This window comes from Hemiscyllium ocellatum, chromosome 32, assembly GCF_020745735.1.
Source record: "Hemiscyllium ocellatum isolate sHemOce1 chromosome 32, sHemOce1.pat.X.cur, whole genome shotgun sequence".
NCBI classification, from domain to species: Eukaryota; Metazoa; Chordata; class Chondrichthyes; order Orectolobiformes; family Hemiscylliidae; genus Hemiscyllium; species Hemiscyllium ocellatum.
The window spans coordinates 44,725,973-44,738,482 of record NC_083432.1 but is presented as its reverse complement, the minus strand read 5'-3'; the positions used below and the strand labels follow the sequence as shown (position 1 = coordinate 44,738,482).

The window sequence follows — 12,510 nt, the reverse complement described above, 5'->3', positions numbered from 1 at the left end:
CTGAAAAAGGTGAACACAATAACGACAACAACATGAACCGTGAATAACGAAGGACACCGACTGCAACTGTCCTAAACGTTCCCTCTGAAACGCGCGCGCGGCGTTCGGGAGAATTTGCCGGGGAATGTGGAGTTTGGTTGCGGAATAGAGCACACATTCTGCAGAATGAACGCCAGGGTTCTCAGAGTTTTTTTGTGATCAAAAAATGCTTCATGAACAGGCTGGAATTGTGTGGCAAACGTGTTCCTCACCCCGCATTGCAGATATTTCCAGACGTTGTCTTCTCTCGAGTTTTAGCAAGCTAGGAGAGTTCAAGCCTTCCGAAGAAATGTTTTAAGTCTTCAATGCAGGAGTCAGGTAATCTCTGCTCGCTTCCGGAAGCGATTAATTCCAGTGGTTTTCAGTTCAATCCACATTCTAGAAGCGACGAAGCGATTAGGATTTGACCAACGGCATCAACTATTCTTAACCTCGAGATGTCGATTTTCATTGCGAGATTATTGCATCTTGTGAAAGAACAGTGCAAGAGATGAGAGAGACTTACGACAACCGACAACCGACAACAAAAAAGGTCGAGGAAAGATTAGGTGATTTTATTTTTAAAACTCTCGCCTCGTTATGATATTCTGGAATGTATTGCAAGGGGACAACATATTTAAACTAAAATATATACGTGATGTCCACTTACAGAACTCATCTCAGAATACGAGTGAAAAAGTACATGCAAAAATAGCTGCAAGACAATTTGCATTAAAGTAGAGGGAATTAAATTTGGCTATTAATGGAAACTGCGGTGGAATAATTAACTTCCAAAAATAATATGGATAAATACAACTCAAAATTGCAGGACTCGTGGCGGGGGGAGTTGGAATCATGGTGAGGGGCAAATTGAATTTCCTGATGAAGGGCTTTTGCTCGAAACGTCGATTTCGCTGCTCGTTGGATGCTGCCTGAACTGCTGTGCTCTTCCAGCACCACTGATCCAGAATCCATAACTCTTTGAAAGATGAGGCACGGACTTTATGGGCAGGACAGCTTCCTTCTGCAATCATTAAACCATTGAATTCTGAAGTCTACCGACGTAAAATGCATCAAGATTCACTCCTTAGTATTATGTTCTAATGCCCTTCTTCGCAGAAAAGAATACAGACAATTGCCCCTAATGTAGGGTTTAAACGTTGAAATGCATTCACCCGAGCGACTTACTTTTCCCTCCTCATCGGTGGCAAACTGATATTAACCTGGTATCAATATCAATCTAGTTGATATTAACCTTCTACAAACTGTCAACAACGCCCCTGAAAATCCACATAAACTGACAGATGACGAGCCCACCGTGCTTGCGTTGAGAGACCCTGGTAACTACATCAACCCAGATCACGTACGCATAACACTTGATGGGGCCCACCGGTGGTTTCCACAATGTCATTCACCTCATGGGGCCTTCTGCGCGAGATTGTTTCCTTTTCGGAGGCCAACTAGAACTGAAATGCAAAACCCGTTTCCATGTAGCTAAAAAAAAACCCTATCTGACGACGAATTGCAGGGTTTGTTGTTTTTGTTTTCGCGGTCGGTTGAAAAGCCCTTTCGGCAACAGAGTAGCGGCTGGAGGCGAAACTGGGTTTTAGTGGCAGAGAGGAGGCGCGAAAGAGCGAGATACAAGGCTGAGCGGTTAAGATTTCCGCCCTTACCAAGTAGTTTATTTTAAAAAAAAGAATGAAAGTAAGTCGAGAAGGCATTGGGCAGAAAAGAGCATTCACAGAAAAAAAACGAGGTGAATGCCAAAAATCACACAAGATGGAGTAAGCGTATTTCATCAACAGCCCATTCATAAAGTTGAGTTCAATGGAAGGAAGCGTAAAACAATCTCAGCCCAACTACATTCTACTTTCAGCCTTAATTTTAAAAATTACATTTTAATGCAAGTGTGAATGGTTTGATTTGCATTTTGGTATTTGTGTTTGTGGTATTCTAATCCCAGCTAGCTCGAAAACATGACTACGGCTAATGTGAGTATGTGTGCTTTGTAATGGACGTTCGTCCCAATGTTGCTGACTACAGGTACTTGGAGGTTTAATGCGAGGTCCAGGAATACTCACCGGGGCAGCCATGGTGACGATTCATGATTTAACACGCATCTGGCAGAATGCTCAATGCCTGAACAGAAATTCAAGATTGAGAAATGTTCAAAGCGCCTATGTTTCACACAGCAAAAGGCAATACATTTAATCCAAAATATATGCATTATGTTCATTTAAAGAACTCATATCAGAATAATAACCAAGTAGTAAATACATAAATAGGTGAATGTCAATTTGCACTAATGTGGAGGGGAATTAAATGTGGCCAATAATGGAAACGGTGCACCGATATTCCAATTGAGATTCCGATGAAAGCAGCTACAGACCATGCCGACTATTAAAGCGTACAATTCTGGTGGGGGAGGGGGCAAACACAATGAATCCGTGTTTATATTTTTTTCACCGCTTGAAGAGCACGAATCTGGGAATGTCGTTGCAATAATTATTCAGGACATTATTTTGTAGCTTTATTCTCCAGCCACTGTCAGCGATCAACTTGCAAGATTATTAAATTAAAAAGAAATGGAATCAGAAGATACAATGCTTTCAGTCACAATCCGGAATGAGTAATTACAATGAGAAACTGATTGCAGATGCTTTTTTAGGCCGTAGCCCGTGGAATCTATTACCTTTACCATTCAGCCAATTATCTCCCCTCCCCCAACAGGCAGATTCATTTACATCAGCTGAGCAACCTGATCCGTCTGCAGCCGCCGGCTGATTGACAGCTGCAACCGGGCTTTGCTGGTTTCCTGTTAACCATTTGATGCCTCACGGAAAATCATACAAAAACAGCCCCACTGCAAATTCCCCCTCCCCCAAACCTAGAATCGCAGGCACATAGTGTTCACTGAGATATTTTATGTTGCGTTTCCAAAATACAAATTTAGCAACACAAACACGTGTTCAAGGGCAAAGGTCTACAATGTATTCACTTAATTCTGGACAAAGCACAGTGCATGGTGCTTGGATTTACAATTTAATATCATAAAACTACACGAAAAAAATTGCAAATCAGTTATGAACAGAAACTATTTTCTCTGTTGTTAAATTAAGTGATTTACTGTTAGAATGTGTATGACAATCCAGTTCATATTTAAAACCTTGCTAAAGTAAGATAATATTTCATACGGATTTTTTTCTGCTGCATTACCTTCCCATTTTTCAGGCAATATTGAAACACAACAAGAGCTGCAAAATTGCATCATGATACGATCATTCTTGCTGCAAGTTGCATGCAGCCCCTTGCAAAGGCTCTCTCATGCTTGCTGATTCCTTCCAAATCAACAGATATGAAGCATTTGTGCACACAATACATGTCAAACGTGATTGCACCTCACGGTAGAAAAGCTGGGACCTTCACACGAGTGCCGGAAGAGTTAATGCAGACATGCAGCATGTAAATGTGAAACCATTGAATGTAATTTCCTTTCTTATTATTTGTAGACATTTATCTTTCTGCCCACGCATTCAATATTAAACTAAACAAGCACTAATGAAAACCGAACATGGATATAATCTATTTCAACCACTGAACTAGGCAACGTTTTCCAGCCAGTCTCTGTGGCGCAATCGGTTAGCGCGTTCGGCTGTTAACCGAAAGGTTGGTGGTTCGAGCCCACCCAGGGACGCTAACTTTTCTATCTCGCCACTCGCTCTACGGGCACATTTCTGATCTTTACTGTTTATTTCACAACTTTTTTACAATTTAAAAATATTAGAAAATTTATAGCGAAGATAACACTATTATCTCGCGCATTGAATTCTGTTGCCTTTGTTGCTGGGAGACGAGGCAACTTAACAGAAGTGTATTTAAACATTAAAATTTTAGTCAATATTTATAATTACAGGATGCATCTTTACCATACATGTTAATTATGGTATGTTAAAATATACATTATTTTCTCAGAGGTTATTTAATTATCTAATACATTGCAAGCATTCGAAGCCTCAGTATTTTTATTTCCTGCTTACTCTCTTGTCCCAATAATATAGTGTCAAGGCATATTTCAAACTACCGTTGGATTTATTCAATGGGAACAGTCTGGCCTTAAACGACGTTGCACCTCATGACGACTGCTGTATCCGCCCCCCCCCCAAAAAAACTTCTAATCCCACAATTGCGAAATTCCTCAAATGTGACCATTTTAAGAGGCCAAGGTTATACTCATGTAAAGGTATCACATGGTAGCTGCACTTTCTTTTATTTGTCATCCCCTCGCGCCCCTACCACCGATTCAGTCTGGGTATGCATTGTTAATCTTTTGGTGGTGAGACTTTGCATTTTTAAAAAAAATATTTAAATGTTGATTAATGTAACCCTCCATCCAAGCACAGCCATTTTGAAACTGCCTTGAGAAAATATGCTCACAAAGGCTGCCTCGCACCAAAATTTATACCATGCCTCTGAGTTTTCCTTTGTTTCACGTGCAGCGTTTCAGACATTGGAGGCTGTCACACACAAAAAAACTATTTTCATTTTGATTGGATTGCAGCCTTGTTTGGTTATCCAGATATATCTATGTATACCATGAATGAAATGCCTATTACTTGTCTTTACAACATTATCTCTATTTGTATCCAATCCGAACATCCAATACACCCGCTTAGCTGTTAGTGTAATACAGATATTTCTGATCAAATGTGATGGTTTGCCTGTCACTGGTTTCTTCAATTAGTTGATTGTAGCTCGATCTTCACGCACTTACTGCGTTGCAGTGTTTTGCTCAATGCACTTATCACTGTACCTCAATGCAATAGGTATTTCTTTCGCTGCTACGTTTAACTAGGGCGTCAGACGGGGGCCCTGTATCAAACAGTTGCTATTAGTTTGCTCGATAGAGTGTGTGTTTCCGGATTTAAAGAAAGGCCTGTTTTTACAGACCGAATGCATTTCAAAAGACAAATCAGATTATTACAGCTCTTTTAACCGGCTAAATGTGCTCTAAATGAGCACAGGGTTCATTGAAAAGATGAGCAGATACCTGTCTTTTCTCAGACATGGAGATATGATGATCACTTATCAATGCTCGCTGCTTCAACCAAACGGCCCGCTTCTGCATACATTTAATACCGTACATCAATGTATCTGCTAATACTACAAATTGCTTCATTTTCTATCTGCTGTTTATTATGATATCTCAATGCAATATAACTGATTACGTTGCATTTTCAATGCAGTTCTAAGTGCTACAAACTCTTATCATTAATATAATCATTATTATTGTCTGAAGCTGACGCAAATTGCCACATTGTACACAGTGTTTATGACTATACCGAATACAGTATATACACAGCAATTACGATTTAGGATCTGTCAATATTAAGCGCTCTCTGATTTAGTGTCCTATCCGTCATAAAGTGTAGTGAACATCCCTCATTTTAATGTCATACCTATTTCAGAATTTGTTGTTTTTTATTGGCACGATACTGGTGAGCTAGCTCTCGGTGATAAACCTCTGAAATCTTTTCTTTCATGTGTTTGTTTTAAGCACCGTCTATAACAATGTGTTATGCTAAAGAACCTGTGTATATATACTGCAACAGCTTAAACCACTACTGAATATCCAACAGTGCATTTTGTGGTAGACGAAGATATGTTAGGAAAATTGGGGTACAGACGATCAAGTATTTGTAATTACTATATTTTAATTGTAAATGTACATCGTTTTAAACAATATGTCTTTTTTTAGTACATGTTCTTGACTGTGTGAATACATTCATTTGCCTGCTAGGATTGCCTTCTTTTCTTCAACCGGATTGAACTAGCATTCAAGCGGCCTCTTTGTCAAACGTTAAATCCCATTTATTTACACAGATTGTCAGTCAAGCGAATACGTTAAGTAAATATGATTTCTAAGTAAAAATTAAAAAAGATTTAACAGGAGAAAGTTTATCGTCACCGACTACGCAAGCTAACAAGCTTGTTGTTTTGCCAGGGCTCGGGTCTTAGAGAGCTAGGATACAACTTCTCTAATGTCCCAAATATTCAGAACATTATACGCCTCTCAAGTTCTTTTTGAGCAGAGCGGCAATATTACGACCCAGAACAAATAGAATCCAGCAAGTTGTACGTTAAAAACAAAGTCTGACTCATTTTTAATTATGAGGAAAACCATATCTAAAAATTGATAAGGATCCCATTTCTCTACATATTGTTGATGCAAGAAAACGGTCCACAATTTTAACTATAGGAGTCGCAAGAAGTTAAAACATGTATTTAAGTGCTCCCTGAGTCTGATTTCTTTCGCGGTAAAATCTCCATGAGTTTGCACACGTATTAAACATGTTCCGTTTTCCAATGATATCATAATTAGATTCAAATCAATTCAAACAGATTGAGAACGCGAAATATTCTCCTTTTCTCAACTGCATCAGACCATTGGCTAATTCATACATTTAAGAGAATAAGGTTAAATAAAGGAAATGAAGACAGGATGATGGAGAAATAAAGATATGGGGAACACCCATTCTCCCGCCAATTTACCAATTGTTTCCAATCGTTAGACCAAAGTATTAGGGGAAAATGATTTCTGTATGTCTTTAAACCCGATTGAATCGTGTTAGTTTCTAGTTTAGGAAAATAGCAGACCCAGCTTAAACGTGGTTTATGATTCCAGGTGTGTTCCTTTCAATGGATGATAGAACAGGAAGTAATTGTATAATTTTCTGGAACATTTGACTTGATACCAGTTATACAAATGACTTTAATTCAAGGAGTGCCTTATAAAGTCTTTATTCTCTTATTCTTTCTCGTTTAGCAATTATTTGAATTTCGAACACTGCTTGATGAACTGTTGAATTATTGCTTTATCCGATTGTACATAATGATCATTGGCAGCCATTTCCTTAAAAAGACGGCAGGTGTGTTGAATGTTTTCTCACTATCTAGTATGTAAGCATGCAGTTTGCATGAGTTGGAAACTGGAGATTTTGCAAAGTTCCGATACATCGATCAAATCTTCCAGCCTCGAATGTGATATTTATAACTAAACATGGGTATTTAATATTTTCAGCGAACTACTGACACATTACAAACACAAGGAACGTAGTGACATCATCCTCCGCTCAAAGAGGCGCAGTTAAATAGATTAGTGCAGGTGAGCAACCTTAAAATCTAAATGGACGAGAATTGGTCGTTTGTGCATGAGCTGTTGTCCTTATGCGTGAAAGAAAGCGAAGAAAATAGATGGATAGATAGATGGATAGATAGATAGATAGATAGATAGATAGATAGATAGATAGATAGATAGGTCAAAAATAGAATAATAGATTTACAAGAGAGAAAGGGGTAGTAAAAGAAAACCAACTGTAGATAAACAGACAGGCAACGGTAAAGAAAAAGGGAAAAATACAGACGGACAGAATTGATTCACAGTGAGAGAGAAAAAGCCAAATACAGTACAGGGAAACAAAGACAGATGGAGACAGTCAAATACAGTGAGATAGAGTGGGGGGAACCTACAGATAGTCCGGGGAATGGAGAGAAAATGACAGACAGGAGAGAGATAACTAGGATGAGGGGCAGGGACTGACAAAGATTGGTTTTCTGCTCGCTCCTTCTGCATCATTCGGACGTGAGCCACAGTTTAACTTTTACAGCGGACTGGTGATTTCGTTCCACACAGAACTATCATGTCCATCGATCTGTTTCTCTGATTAGAGATAATGAGATTTAACCCTATTTGACATTTTCTGCCTTCCTTCTGCTGGTCATAGTCTTTCTGTCCCCCCGCTTTTTAAAAAATATCTGTCTTTCGACCAACGCGTGAAAGGCAATTTTGCAATAAATGGTGGCAGATTCGAAGAAACAGTGCGGCCATATTACCATAAATATATTCTCAAATATTGGACAAGCGCTCAAACCCCACTGAACATAAATTACAGGCTCATTTCCCTAACGATTTATGGTTTCTTTATTATATTTTAAACAAGCATTGTTTTTTAACCAGAAATCCTTGCAATGCCAATATTATACACACAATAAACACAGATTTATGTATAATCATTGAACATTCAAGTGCTTGTGAGTGTGTGTGAGAGAGTGTGTGCGCGCTGGTCGTGAGGGTTAACACATCGCTTTCACTAATGTGACACAGCCTCTTGTCCTTCCTCTCTCCCGTTTCTTTGTTTCACGTAGCTATTATCTCCATGCCATCTATCTCTGTCTGGCATGCTTTCCACTCTCTCCATCTCCCCGCCCCACCCCCTCATGGTGGGTGAGATGGGGAGGGGGGGCGTTGGGGGCTTGCGTTTGGGGGGGGCGGGGATTTCTCATTTATACGGGGCGGGGGGGGGGGGTACGGGGGGAGGAGGTGAGGAAACCTCAAGGACAATCTGACAATAAAAAACGAAATTCCTTTTTTTGTCCAGGACGGCGCAGTGCCCATTCTGGGGAATCGATCTATTGATTAGCAATGACTAGCTTTCTCGTTGCTGGTTTTTCTGAATAAACGCAGGAACGAATAGAGCGTACAATGCAGTAAAATACCCGTTGCTGCATACATTAAATGATTCGGTCAGGAAATCTGGCTTTGCTACAAGTATGTTCATTTATTTTAGATTATTACCAATCACATATTATAATAAGCAATTTAAATGATGCAGATTGTATGATGCAGTATCGGGATAATAAGTGCCTGTAATGCACATAGAGTTTTCTGTGGAATAAACTGAATGTCTTAATGACACGTGCTGGCTATTTTGACTCTGTCTGGATCCATATTATCTCCATTGCTAGTACAGCTGAACAGTAAGGGCAGCGCCGATCGATATATCCTCTGCTATTAGAGAGGCGACAGAAGGGAGCATATGTCACCGTGGGAAACACTGGCAGTCTGTGAACAAAAGAACACTATTCCAGGCAGGAAAGACGCGGTTACCTGGCAACAGTCAGTCGCCCAGTTTTCCCCAAAGCTGGAGTGCTCTCTGCTGGTTGGGAACAGAATCAATACAATCAAAGCAGGGCGGCGATTTAATCTCACATCAGGCCAATGGCAGCGAGGAAACCCTGGAGCTGAATTGCTGCTGGGGGAGGGAGTGGACAGAGATTTCATATTCTGGATCAGTGGTGCTGGAAGAGCACAGCAGTTCAGGCAGCATCCAGCACCACTGATCCAGAATCTGGTTTCCAGCATCTGCAGTCATTGTTTTTAACCTTGAGATTTCATATTGCCTTTCTATATAAAAAAAGTCATTCCTGGACTGTTAGCGTTGCTGATTGGGATTTACTGCCCAACTCCATGAACTGAGGGGGTGTGGGGGAGCTATTTCAGAGGGCAGTGTAGAATCAACCACATTGCTGTGAGTCTGGAGTCGCATGTAGACCAGACTCGGTAACTATGGCAGATTTCCTTCTCTAAAGGACATTAGGGAACCAGAGGGGGTTTTACAACAATTGACAATGATTACATTAAGCTAGTTTCTAATATCAGATGTTTTTATTGATTCAAATGTTCCATTTGCCATGTCAGGATTCGAACTAATGCTCCCAGAGCATAGACCTGGGCCGATGGATTACTAGCTCAGGGACAGTACATTGCCCGACTCCTTAAAAGGACATGAAACTCCAATTGAAAAATAACATCTAAAGGGAAGGAAATGGATCAGAGAGTGTAGTTTCCACATTGGAATGATTTTCAAGTTGGTAACAGTGTTATTTAAATAATTATGTCTCCATCTTGCTTGCAGTGGCCATCAGTCTCACTGTCTCTCTTTCTCACCCATTCATCAGATGACAAGGATGTTGTAAAAAGCTGAAAGACCTGCGGATGCTGGAAAACAGAAACACAAAACATAAATTGCCGGAAAAACTCAGCAGGTCTGGCAGCGTCTGTGGAGCGAAATCATTTCTGAGGAAAGGTTACTGGGCGCGAAGCATTAACTCTGATTTCTCTCCACAAATGCTGCCAGACCAACTGAGCTTTTCCAGCAATTTCTGCCCCGGTGACACCACGTTTCCTTAAACCGCAATGCCGGCGGTTCACGGGTAATCTGACAAATCACCAGGGTCACAGGTCGGAGTTTGGGACACTCACAGTCCCGTGGATTGGGCAGCGGAGTGTAAAGACTGCATCCTCACAGGAGGCATCATGTTCCTCAAATCCAGTGGCGATTGAGTTGGGGGGATAGGTTCCAAGCCATTGTTGTTTTGTGGTTCATTTGGAAGTTTCTGTGGTGCCTTCTCATTGTATTCGACATGCTTATACATAGAACGACCTGAATGTCACTTCATTGCGGTCGCTTCATTTCAACTCCCTTTGTAAGCCGGGACCTCGTTGTTCCTATTGTCTGTTCCTTGGGGTTCCTGCCATGTCCCATGATATCTCCATACTCCATCCTAATGGGCTCCAAAACGAACACACCGGCACAGCGAACCTTAGCTTTGCTAATGAACGAGCAATGCCAACAATGCAGGTCTCTGTGGAATTTTATTTTCAACGTTCAACTCTTTGTTTTCCGATTAAATCGGTAACCTTAAATTCACATTTCCTTCACATGCACCTCGCTGTGGCGTGACCATGTTCTGGACACCCAAAGGAGTGGATTTGGTTGAACTTGCTTCATTTATTCCCTGCTATTACTTATCTGCGTTTCCCCGGTTTTTGTTGTTGTTGAAGGATTCAAATGGATTAATTCACTGTATCTTACCTCTTTGGCTCTGATCGATAGTTGACAGGCGGCCACAATACCTGGGAGTATTGTAAACAGGGAGAAGAATGGTGTGAATTTAGAAGGACATGGTGTAATGGAGGGACACGTGAGAGATGCGTTTCAATGAGGGGGAATGTGAAGTGACTGATTTTTGCTTCGAAGAACGAGCAGAGGCAATATTACACAGCGGAAAATTGTATAGGGGCGCAGGATCAGATGGAAGCATGTGTCCAAATCACAGCAAGGGCCAGAGCAGGCTTAATACAGCTAATCAAATTAGTAAAGACCATGTTGAGCGTTGTCAATAGGAGCATGAATATAAAAGCGGGGAGATTATGATGACCCTACTTTAAGCATTTGCCCAGCCTCAACTGGAGTGTTGTGAAGTTTTGAAGAAGGGTCGTAAGACCATAAGACATAGGAGTGGAAGCAAGGCCATTCGGCCCATCGTGGCCACTCCGCCATTTAATTATGGCTGATGGGTTTCAATTCCACTTACCCGCACTCTTCGTCATATCGGATTCAAAACGTTAACACTGGTTCTCTCTCCACAGATGCTGCTACACCTATTGAGGTTTCTTCCATCATCTCCTGATTTAATTTCATATCTCCAGTATTGCTTTTTAAAATTCTATTAGGATGTGGGTGTCACTGGCAAAGCTGCAATTGTTGTCAACCATCACTGCGCTTCATGGTCAACGACATGGAGTCACATGCAATTTCCCTGGGGCAGAGTCATAGAGTCAGCGCGGAAACAGACCCTCCGGTCCAGCCCATCAATGCCGACCAGATATCCCAACCCAATCTAGTCCCACCTGCCAGCACCCGGCCCATATCCCTCTAAACCCTTCCTATTCATATACCCATCCAAATGCCTCTTAAATGTTGCAATTGTACCAGCCTCTACCACATCCTCTGGCAGCTCATTCTATATAAGTACCACCCTCTGTGTGAAAAAGTTGCCCCGTAGGTCCCTTTTATATCTTTCCTCTCTCACCCTAAACCCATGCCCTCTAGTTCTGGACTGTTCCGCCCAAGGAAAAGACTTTGTCTATTTACCCAATCCATACCCCTCATGATTTCATAGACATCGTAAGGTCACCCTTCAGCCTCAGATGCTCCAGGGAAAACAGCCCCAACCTATTCAGCCTCTCCTTATCGTTCAAACCCTGGCAATATCCTTGTAAATCTTTTCTGAACTCTTTTAAGTTTTGCAACATCTTCCGATAGGAAGGAGAATAGAATTGCCCGCAATATTCCAGCAGTGGCCTAACCAATGTCCTGTACAGCCGCAACATGACCTCCCAACTCCTGTACTCAATACTGTGACCAATAAAGGAAAGTATACTAAACGCTTTCTTCACTATCCGATCTACTTGCGACTCCATTTTCAAGGAGCTACGAGCCTGCACACCAAGGTCTCTTTTTTCAGCAACACTCCCTAGAACCTGCAACGGTCCTGCTCTGATTTGCCTTTCCGAAAAGCAGCATCTCCATTTATCTAAATTAAACTTCATCTGTCAATCCTCAGCCCATTGACCCATCTGATCAAGATTCTGTTTTAATCTGAGGCAACCTTCTTCACTATCCACCATACCTTCAATTTTGGTGTCATCTGCAAAACTACTAACTATACCTCCTATGTTCATATCCAAATCATTTATATAAATGACGAGACCTGTGACCAGTGGAGTACCACAAGGATCAGTGCTGGGTCCACTATCTTTCGTCATTTATATAAATGATTTGGATGTGAACATAGGTAGATAGATTCTTG

General features: G+C 41.1%; 1 non-coding gene across 1 annotated transcript; it reads left to right on the top strand.

The window, feature by feature from the left end:
* Window positions 1-3,638: 3,638 nt before the first annotated feature.
* On the top strand, window positions 3,639-3,712 carry trnan-guu (transfer RNA asparagine (anticodon GUU)). The gene has a single exon. It is a non-coding gene; the product is annotated as a tRNA-Asn (tRNA).
* Window positions 3,713-12,510: the final 8,798 nt, after the last annotated feature.